This window comes from Macaca thibetana, chromosome 14, assembly GCF_024542745.1.
Source record: "Macaca thibetana thibetana isolate TM-01 chromosome 14, ASM2454274v1, whole genome shotgun sequence".
Classification (NCBI taxonomy): Eukaryota; Metazoa; Chordata; class Mammalia; order Primates; family Cercopithecidae; genus Macaca; species Macaca thibetana.
Window position 1 is genome coordinate 26,603,106 of NC_065591.1, and position 21,362 is coordinate 26,624,467.

The 21,362-nt window shown below is 38.3% G+C and overlaps 1 long non-coding RNA gene across 1 annotated transcript in view; it reads left to right on the forward strand.

The window, feature by feature from the left end:
• Positions 1–20,752: 20,752 nt before the first annotated feature.
• LOC126934778 (uncharacterized) overlaps positions 20,753–21,362 on the forward strand; it is a 127,005-nt gene continuing 126,395 nt past the window's right edge. Inside the window, exon 1 of the long non-coding RNA XR_007719113.1 lies at positions 20,753–20,830. This is a non-coding gene — a long non-coding RNA (uncharacterized LOC126934778). The remainder of the gene's footprint in view (positions 20,831–21,362) is intronic.

The following is a 21,362-nucleotide window of genomic DNA, read 5'->3' on the forward strand; positions in this document are numbered from 1 at the left end:
GCTAATGATAATGGCCTCCAGTTCCATTCATACTCCTGAAAGGGACATGATCTCATTCTTGTTTATGGCTGCATAGTACTCCATGGTGTACATGTATCACATTTTCTTCATCCAGTCTTCCACTGATGGGCATTTAGGTTGATTCCATGTCTTTGCTATTGTGAGTAGTGCTGCCATGAACATGATGCATGCATGTGTCTTTATGATAGAACAATTTATATTCCTTTGGGTATATACACAGTAATGGGATTGCTGGATCACACGGTAGTCCTTGTTTTAAGTTCTTTGGGGAATCTCCCCACTGCCTTCCACAATGATTGAAGTAATTTACACTCCCACAGTGTATAAGTGTCCCCTTTTCTCTACAACCTCACTAGCACCTGTTATTTTTTGAATTTTGAAATAATAGCCATTATGACTGGTTTGACTTGGTATCTCATTATAGTTTTGATTTGTGTTTCTCTAATGATCAGTGATGTGAGCTTTTAAAAAATATGTGCTTGTTGGTCACATTTATGTCTTCTTTTGAAAAATGTCTGACATGTCTTTTGCCCACTTTTTAATGGGATTGTTTGTTTTCCTCTTGTAGGTTTGTTTTCCTCTTGTAGATTTGTTTAGTTTCCTTATAGATGGTGGATATTAGACCTTTGTCAGATGCACAGTTTTGCATATATTTTCTTCTATCCTGTAGGTTGTCTGTTTACTCTGTTGGCAGTTCATTTTGCCATACAGAAACTCTTTCCTTAATTAGATACCGCTTGTCAATTTTTGCTCTTATTGCAATTGCTTTTGGCATCCTTATCATAAAATCTTTGCTTGTTCCTAAGGCCAAAATGGTATTGCCTAGATTGACTTTCATTATTTTTATAGTTTGGGATGGATATTATTTTAAGTCTTTAACCCATCTTGAGTATATTTATATATATGGTTTAAGGAAGGGGTCCAGTTCCAATCTTCTGCATATAGCTAGCCAATTATTCCAGCGCCATTTATTGAATAGGGAATCCTTTCCCTGTTATGTGTTTTGTTGATTTTTGCTGATGATCAAATGGTTGTAGCTGTGTGGCTTTATTTCTGGGCTATTTTCTTCCATTGGTCTATGTGTCTATTTTTGTATGAGTACCATGCTTTTTCAAATACTGTAACCCAGTAGTATAGTTTGAAGTTGGGTAGAATAAAGCCTCCTGCTTTGTTCTTTTAACTTAGGGTTGCCTTGGTTATTTGGGCTCTTTTTTGATTCTATATGAATTTTAAAATAGGTTTTGATAGTTCTGTGAAGAATGCCATTGGAAGGTTGATAGGAACAGCATTACATCTCTAAATTGCTTTGAGCAGGTGACCATTTTAATGACATTGATTCTTCCTATCTATGAGCATGGAATATTTTTCTATTTGTTTGTGTCATCTCTGATTTCTTTGAGCAGTGTTTTGTAATTCTCGTTGTAGAGATATTTCATCTCCCTTGTTAGTTGTGTTCTTAGATATTTTATTTTTTTGTAGCAATAGACTGCATTCCTGATTTGGCTTTTGGCATGGATACTGTTGAGGTATAGGAATTTTAGTGATTTTTGTTCATTGATTTTGTATCCTGAAACTCTCCTAAACTTATCAGCTGAAGAAGCTTTGGGGCTGAGATTATGGAATTTTCTAGATATAGTAGAAGGTCACCTGCAAATAGGGATAGTTTGACTTTCTCTCTTCCTATTTGGATGCTGATATGGTTTGGTGGTGCCCTACCCAAATCTCATCTTGAATTCCAATGTGATGTGGAAGGGGCCTGGTGGGAAGTAATTAAATCATGGGGGCAGGTCTTTCCCATGCTGTTCTTGTGATAGTAAATAAGTCTCACAAATTTGATTGCTTTAAAAAGGGAAGTTTCCCTGCACTAGCTCTGTTCTCTTATCTGCTGCTATATGAGTCATGTCTTTCACCTTCTGCCATGATTGTGAGGCCTCCCCAGCTATGTGGAACTGTAAGTCCAATAAATCTGTTTCTTTTGTAAATTTCCTAGTATCAGGTATGTCTTTATCAGCAGCGTGAAAATGGACTAATAAAGTAAATTGGTACCAGAAGTAGGGTGCTGCTAAAAAGATACCCAAAAATTGGAAGTGACTTTGGAACTGGGTAACAGGCAGAGGTTGGAACAGTGTGGAGGACTCAGAAGAAGAGAGAAAAATGTGTGAAAGTTTGGAACCTCCTAGAGACTTGTTGAATGGTTTTGACAAAAAAGCTAATAATGATATTAATAATAAAGTCCAGGCTAAGGTGGTCTCAGATAGAGATGAGAAGCACTTTGGGAACTGGAGCAAAGGTGACTCTTGTTTTGGTTTAGCAAAGAGACTGGAGGCATTTTGCCCCTGCCCTACAGATCTGTGAAACTTTGAACTTGAGAGAGATGATTTAGGGTATCTGGTGGAAGAAATTTCTAAGGAATAAAGCATTCAAGAGTTGACTTGGGTGCTGTTAAAAGCATTCAGTTTTATAAGGGAAGCAGAGCATAAAATTTCTGACAATTTAAAGCCTAACAATGAGATACAAAATGAAAATTCCATTTTCTGACCAGAAATTGAAGCTGACTGCAGAAATATGCATAAGGAATGAGGAGTCAGATGTTAATCCCCAAGGCAATGGGGAAAACGTCTCTAGGGCATGTCAGAGGTTTTCACAGCAGCCCTTCCCATCACAGACCTGGAGATATAGGAGGAAAAAATGGTTTTGTGGGCTCAATCCAGGGTCCCTGTGCTCTGTGAAGCCTATGGACTTGGGGCCCTGCATCCTAGCTGCTCCAGCCATAGTTGAAAGTGGCCAACATAGAGCTCAGGCCATGGCTTCACAGGGTGCAAGCCCCAAGCCTTGGCAGCTTCCAGGTGGTGTTGAGTGTGAGTGTGCATAGAAGTCAAGAATTGAGGTTTGGGAACCTCTGCCTAGATTTCAGAGGCTATATGGAAATGCCTGTGTGCCCAGGCAGAAGTTTGCTGCAGGGGTGGGCCCTCATGGAGAACCTCTGCTAGGGCAGTGCGGAAGTAAAACTTGGGGTCAGAGCCCACACATAGAGTCCCTACTAGGGCTTTGTGGAGCTGTGAGAAGAGGGCCACAATCTTCCAGACTACAGAAAGGTAGATGCACCAGCAGCCTTCACTGTACAACTGAAAGAGCCACAGACAATGCCAGCCCATGAAAGCAGCCAGGAGGGAGGCTGTACCCTGCAAAGCTACAAAGGTGGAGCTGCCCAAAGCCATGGGAGCCCACATATTGCATCAGTGTGACCTGGATTTGAGACATGGAGTCAAAGGAAAACATATTGGAGCTTTAAGATTTGACTGCCCTGCTAGATTTTGGAATTGCATGGGGTCGGTAGACCCTTTGTTTTGACCAATTTCTCCCATTTGGAATGGCTGTATTTCCCCACTACTGGGACCCTCATTGTATCTAGGAAGTAACTGACTTGCTTTCGATTTTACAGGCTCATAGGTGGCAGGGACTTGCCTTGCTTCAGATGAGACTTTGGACTGTGGACTTTTGAGTTAATGCTGAAATGAGTTAAGACTTTGGGGGACTATGAGAAAGACATGATGGGTTTTGAAATGTGAGGACATGAGATCTGGGAGGGACCAGGGTTGGAATGATATAGTTTGACTGCGTCCTCACCCAAATCTCATTTTGAATTCCCACTTGTCATGGGAAGAACCTGGTGGGAGGTAATTGAATCATGGGGGCAGATCTTTCCTGTGCTATTCCTGTGATAGTGAATAAGTCTCAGGAGATCTGATGATTTTAAAAAGGGAAGTTTTCCTGCACAAGCTCTTTTCTCTTGTCTGCCACCATGTGAGAAGTGCCTTTTGCCTTCTGCCATAGTTGTGAGGCCTCCCCAGCCATGTGGAATTGTAAGTCCAATAAATATATATATATTTTTTCTTTTGGCAAATTGCCCAGTCTCAGGTATGTCTTTATCAGCAGCATGCAACAGATTAATACAGATGCTCTTGCCTGATTTTCTGGCCAGGACTTCCAGTACTATGTTGAATAGGAGTAGTGATAGAGGGCATCTTTGTCTTGTTTCCAGACAAAGATATCCTGTCTCCCTACTCTTATTTTCAAGGGGAATTCTTCCAGCTTTTGCTCACTCAGTAAAATGTTGGCTGTTGGTTTGTCATAGATGGCTCTTATTATTTCAAGGTCTGATTCTTTATTTTACCTAATTTGTTGAGAGGTTTTAGCATGAAGAGATGTTGAACGTATAGAAATTATTTTCCATATTGAGTGAGATGATCATGTGATTTTTGTCTTTAGTTCTGTTTAAGTGATGAATCACAGTTATTGATTTTTGTATGTTGAGCCTATCTTGCATCCTAGGAATAATGCCTACTTGATCGTGGTGGATTAGCTTTTCTATGTACAGCTGGATTAAGTTTGCTAGTATTTTGTTGAGGGTTTTTATGTCAACATTCATCAAGTGTATTGGCCTAAAGTCTTTAATTTTTGCTGTGTCTCTGTCAGGTTTTGGTATCAGGATGATACTGGCCTCATGTAATTAGGTGGGGAGGAGTCCTTCCTCCTCAATTATTTAAAATAATTTCAGTAAGAATGGTACCAGGCCTTCTTTGTATATCTGATGGAATTTTGCTATGAATCCATCTGGTCCAGGGCTTTTTTTTTTTTCATTGGTATGCTATATATTACTGATTTAATTTTAGAGTTCCTTATTGGTCAGCTCAGGGATTTAGTATCTTCTTGCTCCAATCTACAAAAGAGGTACATGTCCTGGAATTTATTCAGTTCTTCTAGATTTTCAGGTTTGTGTTCCTAGAGATGTTTATAATAGTTTCTGATGTTTATCTGTATTTCTATGAGGTCAGTGGTGAGATCTGCTTCATCATTTCTGATTGTCTTTATTTGGATCTGTTCTCCTTTGTTCTTTACTAGTCTAACCAGTAGTTTATCTAGCTTTTATTTTTTTTTCATAAAACAGCTCTTGGCTTTGTTGTTCTTTTGAATGGGTTTTCATGTCTCAATCTCCTTCAGTTCAGCTCTGATTCTGGTTATTTCTTGTCTTCTGCTAGATTTGGGGTTACTTTTCTCTTGCTTATCTAGGCCTTTAGGTATTAGAGTAGGTTATTAATTTAAGCTCTTTTCACTTTTTGATGTGGGCATTTAGTGTTACTGTCTTCCTTCTTACTACTGCCTTACCTGTGTCACAGAGATTCTGGTATGGTGTGTCTTTGTTCTCATCAATTTCAAATGACGAATGGATTTTTGCCTTCTTTTCATTATTTACCTAAAAGTCACTCAGGAGTAGGTTGTTTAATTTTTTATTTGTATGGTTTTGAGCAATTTTCTCAGTCTTGAATTCTATTTTTATTGGTGTTCTGAGAGAGTGTTTGGTATAATTTTTTTTTCCATTTGCTTATTGCTTTATGTCAAATTGTGTGACCATACTTAGAATATGTGCCACATGTAGATGAGAAGAACATATATTCTGTTGGTTTTGGGTGGGGAGTTCTGTAGATATCTATCAGATCCATTTGGTCCACTGTTGAGTTCAGGTCCTGAATATCTTTGTTAATTTTCTGCTTCAGTGATCTGTCTAAAAATGTCAGTGATGTGTTGAAGTCTCCCACTATTATTTAATGGGAGTCTAAGTTTCTTTGAAGGTATCTAAGAACTTGCTTTGTGAATCTAGGTGCTCCTGTGTTGAATGAGTGAATATATATTTAGGATAGTAAGGTCTTCTTGTTGAATTGACACCATTACCATCATGTAATGCTCTTTGTCTTTTTAAATATTTGTTGGTTTAAAGTCTGTTTTGTTTGAAATTAGGATTGTAACCTTTGCTGTTTTCTATTTTCCATTAGCTTGGTAGATTTTTCCCCATTCCTTCATTTTGTGCCTCCTGGTGCCATTGCATGTGAGATGAGTTTCTTCAAAAAACATACCATTGAGTCTTGCTTCTTTAACCAGCTTGCCACTCTATGCCTTTTAGCTGGCATATTTATCTCATTTACATTCATAATTAATATTGATATGTGTGGATTTGACCCTGTCATCATTTTAGCTTTTTACTATGCTGACTTGTGTGTGTTGTGACTTTTTCATGTCACTATTCTGTGTTCTTAAGTGTATTTTTGTGGTGGCTGGTAATGGTCATTCCTTCCCATTTAGTGTTTCTATCAGAGGCTCTAGTAAGTCAGGTCTGTTAGTAATAAATATCTTCAGCATTTGCTTGTCCATAGACTGAAGAAAATTTGGCACATATACACCATGGAATACTATACAGCCATAAAATGGATGATTTCATGTCCTTTGCAGGGACATGGATGAAGATGGAAACCATTGTTCTCAGCAAACTAACACAAGAACACAAAACCAAACACCACATGTTCTCACTCATAAGTGGGAGTTGAAAAATGAGAACACATGGACACATGGAGGGGAACATCACACACTGGGACCTGTCGGGGGATGGGGGGGCTAGGGAAGGATAACATTAGAATAAATACCTAATGTAGGTGACGGGTTGATGGGTGCAGCAAACCACCATGGCACATGTATACCTATGTAACAAACCTGCACGTTCTGCACATGTGCCCCAGAACTTAAAGTATAATAATAATAATAAAAGATACATAGTACTGATCTATGCTACAACATAAATTAATCTTGATAATATTATACTGAGTGAAAGAAGGAAGTGATAAAGGATAATATGTTGAATATATTGTATGATTCCATTTATGTGAAATGCCCAAAATGAGTAGGTCTATAGAGACAGAAAGTAAATTGTTGGTTGCCTAGGGCTAAGAGGATGGCATAACTGGGGAGGGATGATTGCAAATAGGTAAGTGGTTTCTTTTGGGGATGATAGAAATGTTTTAAAATTGATTATGGTGAGGGTTGGACAACTCCATGAATATGCTAAAAGCTATTAAATTGTACACTTTAAGTGGGTTAATTGTATGTGGATTATATCTCAATAAAGCTGTTTAAAAATTATGACATTTATGAAAGTATTAGAAATTTGAACATTGGATATATGATGGCAATAAGTTGTTGATATTTTAGCTGACATGGCCAGGTTGGGTGCCCGAGAGAGGCCAGAAGATCAGAGGCTGCTTGAGGGGTCTTTCTCTGTCTCATTAGCAAGACTACCCTGAAGAGTTCAGGTCTGACCGTTCTGCTGGGGCTAAAGTCTCCTACAGAAGCAACTTGAGCCTAGGAGGATGGGCGACCTTGGCCATGCTCGACTATAGATGCTCCTGCACCAAATTCTCTGTGCTCCACTCTGGTTGGCGTTTTGCCCCTACCATTTCTCTAAGCAACTTTCCCTGCCAACTCAAGTTTCCTTGATGGTTGAGTGGTCACGTCAAGGGGATTCCAGAGGCCTGTGGTGAGAGTGGCTTCCTCCTTGCCTGTTCAACTTACCGCCTCCACAGGAATTGTTGGGGGCCGGGAATAAATCCTGATGTGTGGTAGCCCAGTGAAGTGTTCCCAGCTTCCTCCCACTTCAGCCCAGCCTGTGTTTCTTTCCTCCATCCACTTTCAATGCCTTCCTTCTGAAGATCTGATAAGAGCACACTAGTCTTCCTGTTGCCCTGGTTCATTGGTGGGAGATGTTCCTCCTGGCTGAATCTAGTCAAACATTTTGGAGCAGGTATCACCTCCCTGCTTTTCAACTTAATTTATCTGGGATTATATGTCTGTAATATTGAAACTCTGAAGTTTATACTCCTTAGAATGTTATATAGTAAACATATGAATATATTTACCAGTCATTCTTTTAATAAATGTTTACTGAAACATTCACATAGATCAGAAACCCAAAAATTACTACCCAAAGAAAATTTTAAAACAATGTGAAAAGACAAAATTACAGAGATGCCCAGAGTGCTATGGAAATAAAATGAAGGTCTACCTAATCTAGCTGGAGGGAGAAAAGAGGAAAAACAAGTTTGCTAAAAAAGCTAACCCTTAGACTGAATATGTCTTAAGAACATGAGGAAGAGTATTACATACAGACGGTATAAAGTGAGTAAAGAGACAACATATAAGCATTGGGAATTATGAAAGTTACTTATAAAAAATTAAATTCTAAATTAAGAAGTTTGAGAAATGAGACTGTAGAAGTAAGCTCTTATATATCATATTTTAAAATTTGATTTTTTTACACACAAATCTTATCACAGAAGCTCTTATATATCATATTTAAAAATTTGAATTTTGTACACACAAATCCTACCATGTAATGTCCATTTGTAACAACCTGCATTGACTCCTGCAGTTCTTCCAAATGTTTTCATCATGGTATACACTGAAAGTAGTAACATTCAAGTAGCACCCCGAGAAAAAAAGAAAAGGCTGCTTTCTCATTCCTTTCCTCTATCCCACCTCAGGGCTCTATCCAACTGTAGCAAGGATACAATTTGGCACAATAATCGCAGCTGTCCAGTGAAAGGCTTTGGAATGCCGTTGCACAGAGTGAAGATGGGTGGCTACAAACCTGAAAGCAGGGAGAAAAGTTTGGAGCAACCTAATGGCTTCTAAGAGCTGAACTTAGAAGCTGAGAAGGAAGAGTAAGAGAAGTAGTGAACGTAAGGGTAGAGACATGGATACTTTCAAGAAATATTTAGGAGATAAACTTGACAGGGCTTCATGAGTGATGACAAGGCAGAATGAAGAACAGAAATGAGTCCAGGATGACTCCACCTTATCATGTATTAGCAATGCTAGCATATTTTTACATAGCAGGACTATAGTTTTCTCACATTTTATGTAGATAGGGTGATGCAACGTATAGTAGAAAAGGGAAATGTCAGGAAAAAAAAAAAAAAAGATAGGCAGAAAAACGAAAACAAAAAACAGACCATGGGGGGAAAATCTAAGGCCTTAAAATATAAAGGCTATTCATGGGGCAACAATACATTCCAAAAGTTTAAAGTGGAAGAAAATGAGGCTCAAAAGGTAGATTTGGCCCACTTAGTTGAAAGTCAAAAAAATGCTACTAAGGAAATAATCAAATAGGGGTGGTGAGACTATTAGACACCTTAAGAAGTAGAATCATAAGTAACTTTGTTTCTACGTTGGATTGAGCAAATGTCTAGAATTCTCAGACAATTAGAAAGCAGTAGGTAAGTCCAGAGGTTCAGATTATATAATTAAATTAATATGTAAATAAGCCAGTTTCTCTCTCCCTCTTCCTCTTCCCTCCTTTCCTCCTTTCCTCTCTCTTTCAGTCTCTCCCTCCTTCCCTCTCCCTCTTTTCTCTCCCCCTCCCCCTCTCTCTTCTCCTCTGTTTCTCTTTCTCTCTCCTCCCTCCCTCCTTTCCCCCCTCATTCTACTTTCATCTGAGTTGGCTACATGTCACACATACTGTTTTCATATAGCAGCAACATAACTCCTGATGCCTGGTTCCTTAATAACTTCAATCTTAGAAGCAAAGAGATCTTTCCTCTGTGTGTAGAGTCACCCTCAAAATAAGCATACATGTCATTGTAAGAGTTACTCTCATTTTCTCTACTTCCCTTGTGCATAGACTTCAAACAATTCATAGATCAGTATAGTTCTGCAGACCTCACTTTGAATAACACTAGGTCTAGTGATCTTCCAACATTTTAAAAACCATCAAACCCAACACTGAACTTCTCTGAATGTAGTGGGAGTCAGTTCTTGATATGTTTGCCTGTTCAATGTGTTGTCCAGCCTAGATGGAAACAGGGCCCTATTTATATAGTCTCACCACACCTGCTTATATGAGAAACAAGCAGATAAAGCCTCATGAGTTGCAGTACCAAAATAAATGAGTGAGCAAAAACAGAAAGCATACCATATCTAAAATAAGTATGGTGATCACAATATATTACCCTGAATATTTTTAAAAGAGATTAATTCATCACTTAGTAAATACAAGTTTATAGGATGTTTAATATAAATAAACATTTCTATGATAAGTTACAGGAAGGTGAAGTTAATATGCATAGATTCTACCTTTATGGGGTAGATTTCTAAGAATATGACCCAGAAAATGACAATATCCAAGTATAGAGGAGTCCTCTGTGTCTTAGACCTTAGGCAAAGTCTGTGTCTTTCATGGTGAAAATACCACCTTTGGTTTTGATTTCTAGTTTCTAACTAGATATATAAATCATAAGAGTTGAGCTGCAATTGAAGTTGAGCACTGATGGTGAGCTGGAGCCTACCACGCATTTAACACTTTCCTGGACTCTTCAATTTTAGTCCTCAAAAAGGAATAATGTGACTACACCTGTAAAGACAAAGTTAATATCAGCCAATATGACCCTATGACATAACAGACAATACTTATTTTGTTACCAGTTAGAGAAAAGAGTCATAAGGGATTACCTCTGAAAAAAAGAAAAAAAAAATATTTATTTTATCTCCCTTGTATGATAGAGGTATCTTTCTTATTAGATTGCAGTAAGCCAGGAACATTTTTATTGTTGTCATTGTTTGCCGTTGTGTCCTCAGCAGCTAACACAATAATTGGCACGTATAACTTGCTGAATGAAATGTTGATTGAATGAGTAAATGAGAGCAGCTTTCTTAAGAAGAAACTCTGCAGTTTTTCCCTTATTGAATCAGAAAAATACTCTATTATTTGAAAAAGAAAATAGAAAAAAATATCAAAGAGCAAGAAATATCTGTCTCCAGGACCACCATTTTTTCCACTTATTTGTAAATTTATTTTTCACATGCAAACATGATAGCTGAGCTTTCTTTTTATATTTTGTTCTAATGAATGTGAACTTTATGAAGTCTAAGTGTAGAAAACAACCACCAATCATAGATCAATGCTTAAAGCTTCTTTTATTGTTTTTCAGCTGGTGCCCTTTGCTGAAGGATATCTCCTGTGTTCTTCAGCGGCAAAAGCAGAATAAAAAACATTTCATTTTATGGAAGAAATTAGACACACATCTGTTATTCCAGAACTTCCATATTAAATGCTTATCTACACAAGCCATGTCAATTAAAACTGTCTGTATGCAACAAGAAATATTTTAAGTCGTATTGATATACAACGACTGTTACAGAATTTGGCCCCCTTTTATTTTGTCTTAATGGAAAGGAAGCCTTTCATTCCTTGAGTAGTTAAAAACCTAGGTTTATCTCTGTTGTAACCAACCTCAGAAGAATTATACTAATTCATTTGGCTTTTAGATCTATTTAAATCTTGTAAAAATATAGCTTTTCACCTCTACATCCCTAGCATTGAACTTGGTGGCTGTTTAATAAATAGTTACACAGTGATTAAAGGAATGTATGAGTGAGAATAAGAAAAAAAACCTTCAAGATTCTTAAAACAAGGTGAAATTATATTTGAAAATACAGACTTTATTTGAGAATTAAACCTGATTTTTATTCTCAGTACTAACAGCTAAAATAGTAAAATTAATGAAGTTAATTTCGCTGTTGTTGTTTTTTGAGATGGAGGCTTGCTCTGTCACTGAGGCTGGAGCATAATCTCAACTCACTACAACCTCTGCCTCCTGGGTTCAAGTGATTCTCCTGCCTCAGCCTCCTGAGTAGCTGGGATTATAGTTGTGTGCCACCACACCTGGCTAATTTTTATATTTTTAGTAGAGATGGGGTTTTCAACATGTTGTTCAACCTGATTTTGAACACATGACCTCAAGTGATGTGCCAGCTTCAGCCTCCCAAAGTGCTAGGATTACAGGCATAAGCCACCAAACCCAGCCAATAAAGTTAAATACTTTTGAACAAACATAGATATACACACAAATTATGTCATATCTACAGATTGCCAAATTACTACTACAAGTTGATTGTGTTTCTGGAAATAAGCTTCCAGATAAAAGATATTATAAGATATTTAACATAAATATTTAATTTTCATTAATTTTTTCAAATTTTTGATTTTACATGAAATATTTTATAGTATCTTTCATCTAGAATCTTACTCCCTAGAAGGTAAAAAAAAAATTTAAATATGTATACCTATATAATTTTAAATAAATTCATAAATGAAATTATTCCATATTCCATATTAGTGCAGTTTTGTTTTGTTTGGTTGTTTTGTGTCTTTGTTCCTGGATTCCTGTCTCATTTTCTTTTCCACTTTCATATCACCCTAGTCAGGGAATTAATTTCAGGTGAGATTGGGCCCATTGAGTGTGGTATGGCCATAGATGTCAGGAAATTAATTTCAACAAGTCATTCATACTTTTATTTCCATATTCACATTAGATGTCTTTCTATCTACAAATATTTAGGAAACTCCTTAATCTTCTCTGCTTCTCTTTAAGAAATATCTTTCCACCTAGATATGGTAATTTTCCTCCATTGATTGACTCTCTGCTGTTATACAACCCTGTCTAAATATCTCCCTCTTTCTCTCTCTCTCTTTTTCTCATCTTTCACTATCCATTATTATGACCCAGATTTTATGTTCATTAGCCATCATTATTATGCTCCAATTATCTTATAAAAGCCCTAACTCCACTTCACGTTTGAAAATACCCTGGGATGCAAAGCTGGTTCAACATACGCAAATCAATAAACGTAATACATCACATAAACAGAACTAATGACAAAAAACACATGATTATCTCAGTAGATGCACAAAAGGCATTCAAAAAAAATCAACAGCACTTCAGGCTAAAAATTGTCAATAAACTAGGCATTGATGGAACATATCTCAAAATAGTAAGAGCTATTTATGACAAACCCATAGCCAATATCATACTCAATGGGAACAAACTGGGAGCATTCCTTTTGAAAAGTGGCACAAGACAAGTATGCCCTATCTCACCACTCCTATTCACCATAGTATTGGAAGTTCTGGCCAGGGCAATCAGGCAAGAGAAATAAATAAAGGGTATTCAACTGGAAAAGAGGTAGTCAAATTGTCTGTGTTTGCAGATGACATGATTATATATTTAGAAAACCCCATCATCTCAGCTCACAATCTCCTTAAGCTGATAAGCAACTTCAGAAGTCTCAGGATACAAAATCAATGTGCAAAAATCACAAGCATTCCTATACACCAATAACACACGAACAGAGAGCCAAATCATGAATGAACTCCCATTCACTATTGCTACAAAGAGAACAAAATAGCTAGGAACACAACTTACTAGGGATTTGGAGGACATCTTCAAGGAGAACTACAAACCACTGCTCAAGGAAATATGAGAGAACACAAACAAATAAAAAAAATTCCATGCTCATGCATAGGAAGAATCAATATCATGAAAATGGCCATACTGCCCAAGGTAATTTATAGATTCAATGCTATCCTCATCAAGCTACCATTGACTTTCTTTACAGAATTGGAAAAAACTACTTTCATGTGGAACCAAAAAAGAGACTGCATAGCCAAGACAATCCAAAGTAAAAAGAACAAAGCTAGAGGCATCAAGCTACCTGACTTCAAACTACATTTACAAGGCTACAGTAACAAAAACAGCATGGTACTGGTACCAAAACAGATGTATAGACCAGTGGAACAGAACAGAGGCCTCGAAAATAACACCACACATCTGCAACCATCTAATCTTTGAAAAACTTGACAAAAACAAGCAATAGGGAAATGATTTCCTATTTAATAAATGGTGTTGGGAAAACTGGATAGCCATATGCAGAAAGTTGAAACTGGATCCCTTCCTTACACCCTACACAAAAATTAACTCAAGATAAATTACAGACTTAAATGTAAGACCTTAAATCATAAAAACCCTAGAAGAAAACCTAGGCAATATCATTCAGGACATAGGCATGGGCAACGACGTCATGACTAAAAGACCAAAAACAATTGTAACGAAAGCCAAAATAGACAAATGAGATCTAATTAATCTAAAGAGCTTCTGCACAGCAAAAGATACTATCATCAGAGTGAACAGACAACATACAGAATGGGAGAACATTTTGGCAATCTTTCCATCTGACAAAGGGCTAATATCCAGAATCTACAAAGAACTTAAACAAATTTAGAAGAAAAAAACAACCCCATCAAAAAGTGGGTGAAGGAAATGAACAGACACTTCTCAAAAGGAGACATTTATGCAGCCAACAAACATGAAAAAATGCTCATCATCACTAGTCATTAGAGAAATGCAAATCAAAACCACAATGAGATACTATCTCATGCCAGGTAGAATGGCAATCATTTAAAAGTCAGGAAACAACAGATGCTGGAGAGGATGTGGAGAAATAGGAACACTTTTACACTGTTGGTGGGAGTGTAGATTAGTTCAACCATTGTGGAAGACAGTGTGGCGATTCCTCAAGGATCTAGAACTAGAAATACCATTTGACCCAGCAATCTCATTAGTAGAAAGACACATGCACACGTATGTTTACTGCGGCACTATTCACAATAGCAAAGACTTGGAACCAACCCAAATGCCCATCAATGATAGACTGCATAAAGAAAATATGGCACATATAACATGGAATACTATATAGCCATAAAAAAAGATGAGTTCTTATCCTTTGCAGGGACATGGATGAAGCTGAAAACTATCATTCTCAGCAAACTAACACAAGAACAGAAAACCAAACATCACATGTTCTCACTCATAAGTGGGAGTTGAACAATGGGAGTTGCAGGGACATGGATGAAGCTGGAAACCATCATCCTCGGGAAACTAACACAGGAATGGAAAACCACACACCCCATGTTCTCACTCATAAGTGGGAGTTGAACAATGAGAACACATGGACACAGGGAGGAGAATATCAAACACTGGGGCCTGTCGGGGGTGCAGAGCTAGGGGAGGGATAGCATTAGGAGAAATATGTAATGTAGATGACAGGTTGATCAGTGCAGCAAACCACCATGGCACATGTATACCTATGTAACAAACCTCCAAGTTTGGCACATGTACCCCAGAACTTAAAGTATAATAAAAAACAAAAAGTGAAAAACAAACAAAAAATACCGCACTTTTATTCTAGTAAATGAAGAGTTTTTCTTTTTCATTTTAAGATCCTAATTTTCTACCCTCTAAATTAAGAATTCTCATGATAATTCTTATCAATAGATTCCTATTCTTATCAATAGATTCCTACTCCAATCTCTCCAACTTTTTACTTCAAATTGCCCTTGTTATATTACTTCTACTTCTGAAGTGGAGGCTAGGATTGTGTCTTATTCACATTTTATCCCCACTCCTTATTTAGTTATTCACACATTAAGAATCTCAATAATGCTTGTTAAATGAATAAAATAATAAATAAATCAGTGAATAGTCTAGATTTTACAACTTTAAATACATATAGAAATTGAGCTGTTATATTGACATATGAATCTATACCTTTCCTTACTTTTTGCATTCTAAATTTACAGTTGTGCATAAAATAATGCAGATTTTAATGTGTTAGGAAATTACAAGTGATGACCATGAATAAAATAGGTAATTCAAAAATTCAGTGACCATGGTTTAAGAAAAAATAACTCTATTAATGCTTCAAGACAAGCTTTTAAAATGTTGGTTCGTTTAATAACATATTTAATAATAATTATAAAATTTATTTGAAAAATAAAAATACTAAAATAATTGAAAAATATAGAAAATATTCATTTAAAAATGAAATTATCTCTTGCATACTAAAATCTCTGTGACCTATATTTAATGTTTAACTTTTGTAATATTTGTGCATAGTACCCATATCTCTATTTCTATATCTATATGCTTTTTTTTATGCACTTTACATTTCCATTGTGTACTTTATTACACACATAATATAATTGATAAGGTATTGCATTCTCCTTTTAAGGATATTAGGTTATTTTACCTTTCATACATTATATATTACATAATTAATATATGTTAGGTGTAGCCAAACAGGCATTTAAAGAAATTGCAAGAAGTGCATTAGTATTTTCTTTATTCTAAAATGAAGGTTTACAATTTTTGTTTTACATTTATTATCTAATGTATTATGGAGTGGCACTACTCAACTCATGGTCATTTTGAAATCAGTAAATTTGACTGGTCTTTTTGGTTATGCAATTGTGTACAGAATTGGTGGGTTCTTGGTCTCACTGACTTCAAGAATGAAGCCACAGACCCTTGCGGTGAGTGTTACAGTTTTAAAGATGGTGTGTCTGGAGTTTGTTCCTTCTGATGTTAGGACGTGTTTTGAGTTTCCTCCTCCTGGTGGGTTCATGGTCTCGCCAGCTTCAGGAGTGAAGCTACAGACCCTCCTGGGGAGTGTTACAGCTCTTAAGGTGGCACATCTGGAGTTGTTCTTCCACCCATCCAGAGTTGTTCATTCCTCCTGATGGGTTTGTGGTCTCGCTGGCCTCGGTAGCAAAGCTGCAGACCTTCACAATGAGTGTGACAGTTCAAAAAGGTGGTGTGAACCCAAAGACAAAGCAGCAGCAAGATTTATTGCAAAGAGCGAAAGAACAAACTTTCCACAGCCTAGAAGGGGACCCTACCCGGTTGCTAGTGCTGGCTTGGACAGTCTGCTTTTATTCCCTTACCTGACCCCACCGCAACCTGCTGGTTGGTCCATTTTACAGAGAGCTGATTGGTCCATTTTACAGAGAGCTGATTGGTCCGTTTTACAGAGAGCTGATTGGTCCATTTTGACAGAGTGCTGATTGGTGCGTTTACAATCCCTGAGCTAGACACAGAGTGCTGATTGGTGCATTTACAATCTTTTAGCTAGACACAGAATGCCAGACAGAAAAGTTCTCCAAGTCCCCACTAGGTTAGCTAGATACAGAGTACTGATTGCTGTATTTACAAACCTTGAGCTAGACACAGGGTGCTGATTGGTGTATTCACAATCCCTTAGCTAGACAAGGTTCTCCAAGTTACCACTAGACTCAGGAGCCCAGCTCCTAGTGGATTCCACACCAGGGCCACAGGCGGAGCTGCCTGCCAGTCCCACACCATGTGCCTGCACTCCTCAGCTCTTGGGTGGTCAATGGGACTGGGCACCATGGCGCAGGGAGCGGCACTCATCAAGGCTTGGGCCCTGCCAGAGCCCACGCGCAGGGCAGGGAGGGGGAGGCTCGGGCATGGCGGGCTGCAGGTCCTGAGCCCTGCCCTGCGGGGAGGTAGCTGATGGCCGGTGAGAATTTGACTGCAGCGCCAGCAGGCTGGCACTGCTAGGGGACCCAGCGCATCCTCTGCAGCTGCTGGCCTGGGTGCTAAGCCCCTGAGTGCTGCCAGCCGGCAAAGCTCCACGTGCAGCCCCAGTTTCCGCCCACACCTCTCCCTCCACACCTCCCCGCAAGCAGAGGGAGCTGGCTCTGGCCTCGGCCAGCCCAGAGAGGGGCTCCCACAGTGTTGTGATGGGCTGAAGGGCTCCTCAAGCACCGCCAGAGTGGACGTTGAGGCAGAGGAGGTGCTGAGAGCGATGGCTGTTAGTACATTATCACCTCTTACAATGAGCATACTGCAATGTAGCATACTATTCATTTTCTTATATATCCTGTAGTTAATCTTATTGTAATTAATAAAAACTAAATTACAGAATATTTGAGGATGTGTGTCTTAATCTTAATAAACTTTATAATAAATGAGTATGGGCATTAGCAAAGATTTTAAGCTGTAAATTTATCAGCATGGAATCAGTCTCTTGATAGAAATGAAAACTAAGACTCTATTAGATAATGAAATATGAGAGGGTCTTCTAGTAATTGAAATTGGCCCTTGGGTTCTTCAGATGTCAAGAAGCAACATACTTGGGACTATTTTAAAAGTCCCCCTTTTTTTAGTCGCTCTGTGAAAATCTTGCTTAATTTGCAAACCTCTGAACATTACTGCCTGGAGTGGAGAACAATTAGATTCATTAATTTGTTTCCCTTCTCACTTGGTTTAATACATCCTCAGTAATAAAGCTTACTGACAATTGTGGGCTTGACTTTACTACTTATTAGCAAATTATACTTTAAACTGAATATTGAGTTATCATCAAGGAATGTGAATAAAAAGAGAGCATTTCAAACTGAAAAGAAAGGATTGGGGGCACATACTTTCAAAGTCATCAGATTTTACAAAATTATAATTGTTTAGAAGATAGAAAACCCAGTGGCATAACTGTTTCTTAAATTGTATTTTTCTGAGTTAAAAATAGCTTGTATAATGAATAAAGATGTTTTCTTAGGCATACATTATTAAAAGAATCTGTCATCCCCTAAGAGAGGAATACTTCATATAGTTGATGGGTACTGATGAGCATTGAGTCTTCTAGCAAATTGTCTTTGTGTCTAAAGAGTTTTGGTTGAAACATTTCTAATTCACTTTAGTGGACAGCTAGTTTGTAAACCAAACTTTCCGCTAGAAAATAAGAAAAATAAATATTGGATTGACAAACACATATTGAAGATCCAAAAAGAGAAGAAACTTGCAGGCTAAGCTTCAGGTCAGAGTTTAATCAGAGAGGTAGGTGGAGTAATAAACAGTAAAGCCACTTTCATTCATAATATCTCTATCCATAAACAAACACTTGAAGGCTAGAGAGCAAATATAACATAGTACCCAACCAATGCAGTTGCTCTTCTGGAAGTATTTTCTGACTTTCAGATGTTGCACATTTTTAGCTAACGATAAACCAGTTTTAAACTTGTTTTCCACATTCTACCTCTAACCATGTGAAATTGCTGCTGTGACTGTATACAAGTGGAGATAGAAAAGAGAAGCAAATGGAAAAAAAAAGCTCCTCTTAACCTTCACATGGATGGGTTACATAGTTACACATGGATTAGGCAAGCCAATGACTGTCAAACCTGGAATTTAATTTGAGCTTATTCCAACTGATGAAATATAATTGTTAAAGTAAAGACTAATAAGCAGCTGCATCCTAGTAAGCACAGCAGAAAAAAAAAAACTTAAAACTAGAACCAATAACAAGAAGACAGTAGCATCTGACCCACGTAGCCTCAGAGCACTGTGTCTTTTGGCAAATTGGTGCTGTTTTTTCTCTTTAAAGTAGATGATAAACCGTAACAAATCTGAGAGAAACATGGAAATATTCCACTAACATGGTAAGACTAAAAAAGAAAAACAAAACAAAACTGCCAGATATGAATACTAAAATAGAAACCAGCCCAATTGTCTCATAAAACTGATGTTATGCTTTCTCTTAAATAAACAGAGAAATGACCTTCCCAGACTTAAAACTTAAGATGTGTTTCTCTTATCTGAGTTTTTTCTCAGGAAACTAACCATTAGGCCTCCCAGATAATACCAAGGAACAGAATTTTACCAAACCATTGCATCTGGACAATGAGATGCTAGACCCCTCTCCCTTTGTGATTGTGTAACTTACCACCAGCTTCCTGTTGACCAACTTCTCTTCCTTAACCCTCTGTAATTTTTGTTTTCCCATATGCAGTTACATTTGTTTTCTGCTATATGAACCCCTAATTTTAGCCAGTTGAAGGTATGGATTTGATGCCAATCTCCTGTCTCCTTGGCTGCAGAACCCGATGAAAGCCGCCTTGCCCAGCAATAGTCATTCTCTCAGTGACTGGCTTTCTGTGTAGTGAGCAATGGCACCTAGACTTAACCCTAGCATTTTGTTAATAGATTTTAGTTCCCTGATTGGGAGCACCTTACTCAGGGCTTAGCTGCTATGGGCCAGGGGAGTTTCTAAAGTCGTCCTAAGCAGCTGCCTAACCATTTTTTGGCCAGATGTGGGTTTCAGCCTCTCACTCTGTGGCTCCACCACTGCAGTCACCAAATATATTCCTGATTGGGTAGGAAGAACAGCCTTTTATTTTTGACATACATGACTAGAACGGTGAGTATCATTTGTGGGTACCAGAAAGCCAGTTCTGTTTCTCTCAATTTGAATAATTCTGAAGGAATTTTTATATGCAAATTGAACAAGCCCAGTTGATCAAGAGAAGAAAGTGCCCTGACTGTTTCAGTTTGGACACCCTTGGGCCCTATTTACTGCAGCAGCCGGATTGTGCTTGGGTGATTGGGTACTGTGTCAATACAGTCATACGAAGTTACAATACAATTAATGAATATTCTTTTCTAACACTGTTTGGCATCAATGTTCTTTGGAATCTAGAGAAGTCTGGCCTCTCCATAGGCCTCATTTTGCTATTGAATAAGAAACTGATGGAGTTCAGTGTATTCAGGCTTTTATGCTATGTTCTAAGCACGGTTTGGCCTCGTTAGTACAGGACGTTCTGTGGTGCTGTTTGGATCCAGTGTTCTTTGGAGTTTGGAGAAGTTTCGCCTTTAAAAATAAAATTGCCATGGAAACTGCTTTACCCAAAATTTTGGTTCACAGACTTAATTGGATTACCTATTGGAGTAATGATGCATCTGCATTGGTGGGTTCTCCGTCTCGCGGACTTCAAGAATGAAGCTGCAGACCCTCATGGTGAGGGTTACAGTTCTTACAGATGATGTGTCCAGAGTTTGTTCCTTCAGATGTTCAGATGTGTCCAGAGTTTCTTCCTTCTGGTGGGTTCGTAGTCTCGCTGACTTCAGGAATGAAGTTGAAGACCTTCACCGTGAGTGTTAGGCTTCATAAAGGCAGCGCAGAGGGAGCTCGTCGCTGATCAAGCTCAGCAGGCTCCGCCAGGCCCCGCCCAGTGCGGGGCCCTCAGAGGCTGCGCCCACGCAGGAACCCGCGCCAGGCCTGCGGGCTGCGCGCGCAGCCCAGGCTCCCGCCCGCGCCTCCCCCTCCACACCTCCCAGCCAACAGAGGGAGCCGGCTGGCTGCAACCTCGGCCAGCCCCACAGAGGGAGCCCCACAGAGGGGTCCCCACAGCGCAGCTGCCGACTGAAGGGCTTCTCGAGGGTGGCCAGAGCTGATGCCAAGGCACAGGCTCCAAGAGCGAGTGAGGGCTGCTAACACATTGTCACCTTTCAATGAGGTAAGCAAAGTTTAGCTTTGAGAACGTGTTGATAGGCTGGGGAGTTTGTATTGCTATCACATGGCTAAAGTTCCAAGGTAAAAGCTATTTATGTGTCTATATACATGGTTAGATGTGTTTATATGTATGTACAATTATTATTCTTATGCCTACCAAATTGACTTATAAATAAAAGAGCACTGATAAATGAAGTAAATAAATTCAAGCAATTTTCAATTTCATGTGACTTAAGTACATCTTTAATAAACAAGCTAGCTTTAAAATTAGAGGTAAGATAAAAATAGATATATCTTCAACAGTGTCAGTATACATTTTTGTCTGGGTTATATGTTTATCTCTGATAGATATTTTGAGATGTAAGGGTTTGGCACAGGTTAGTAAACTATAAAGCCAGCCAAAACAAAATTATCTTTGTGTGACAAATAAGACTAATTGAACGTTGTTAGCTTAATAAAAACGGCCAAATCTGAGTTATTGGCAAAAATGCCCATGCATTTAACTTCTCGTTTCTTAGGTGAACACCTGATGTTTA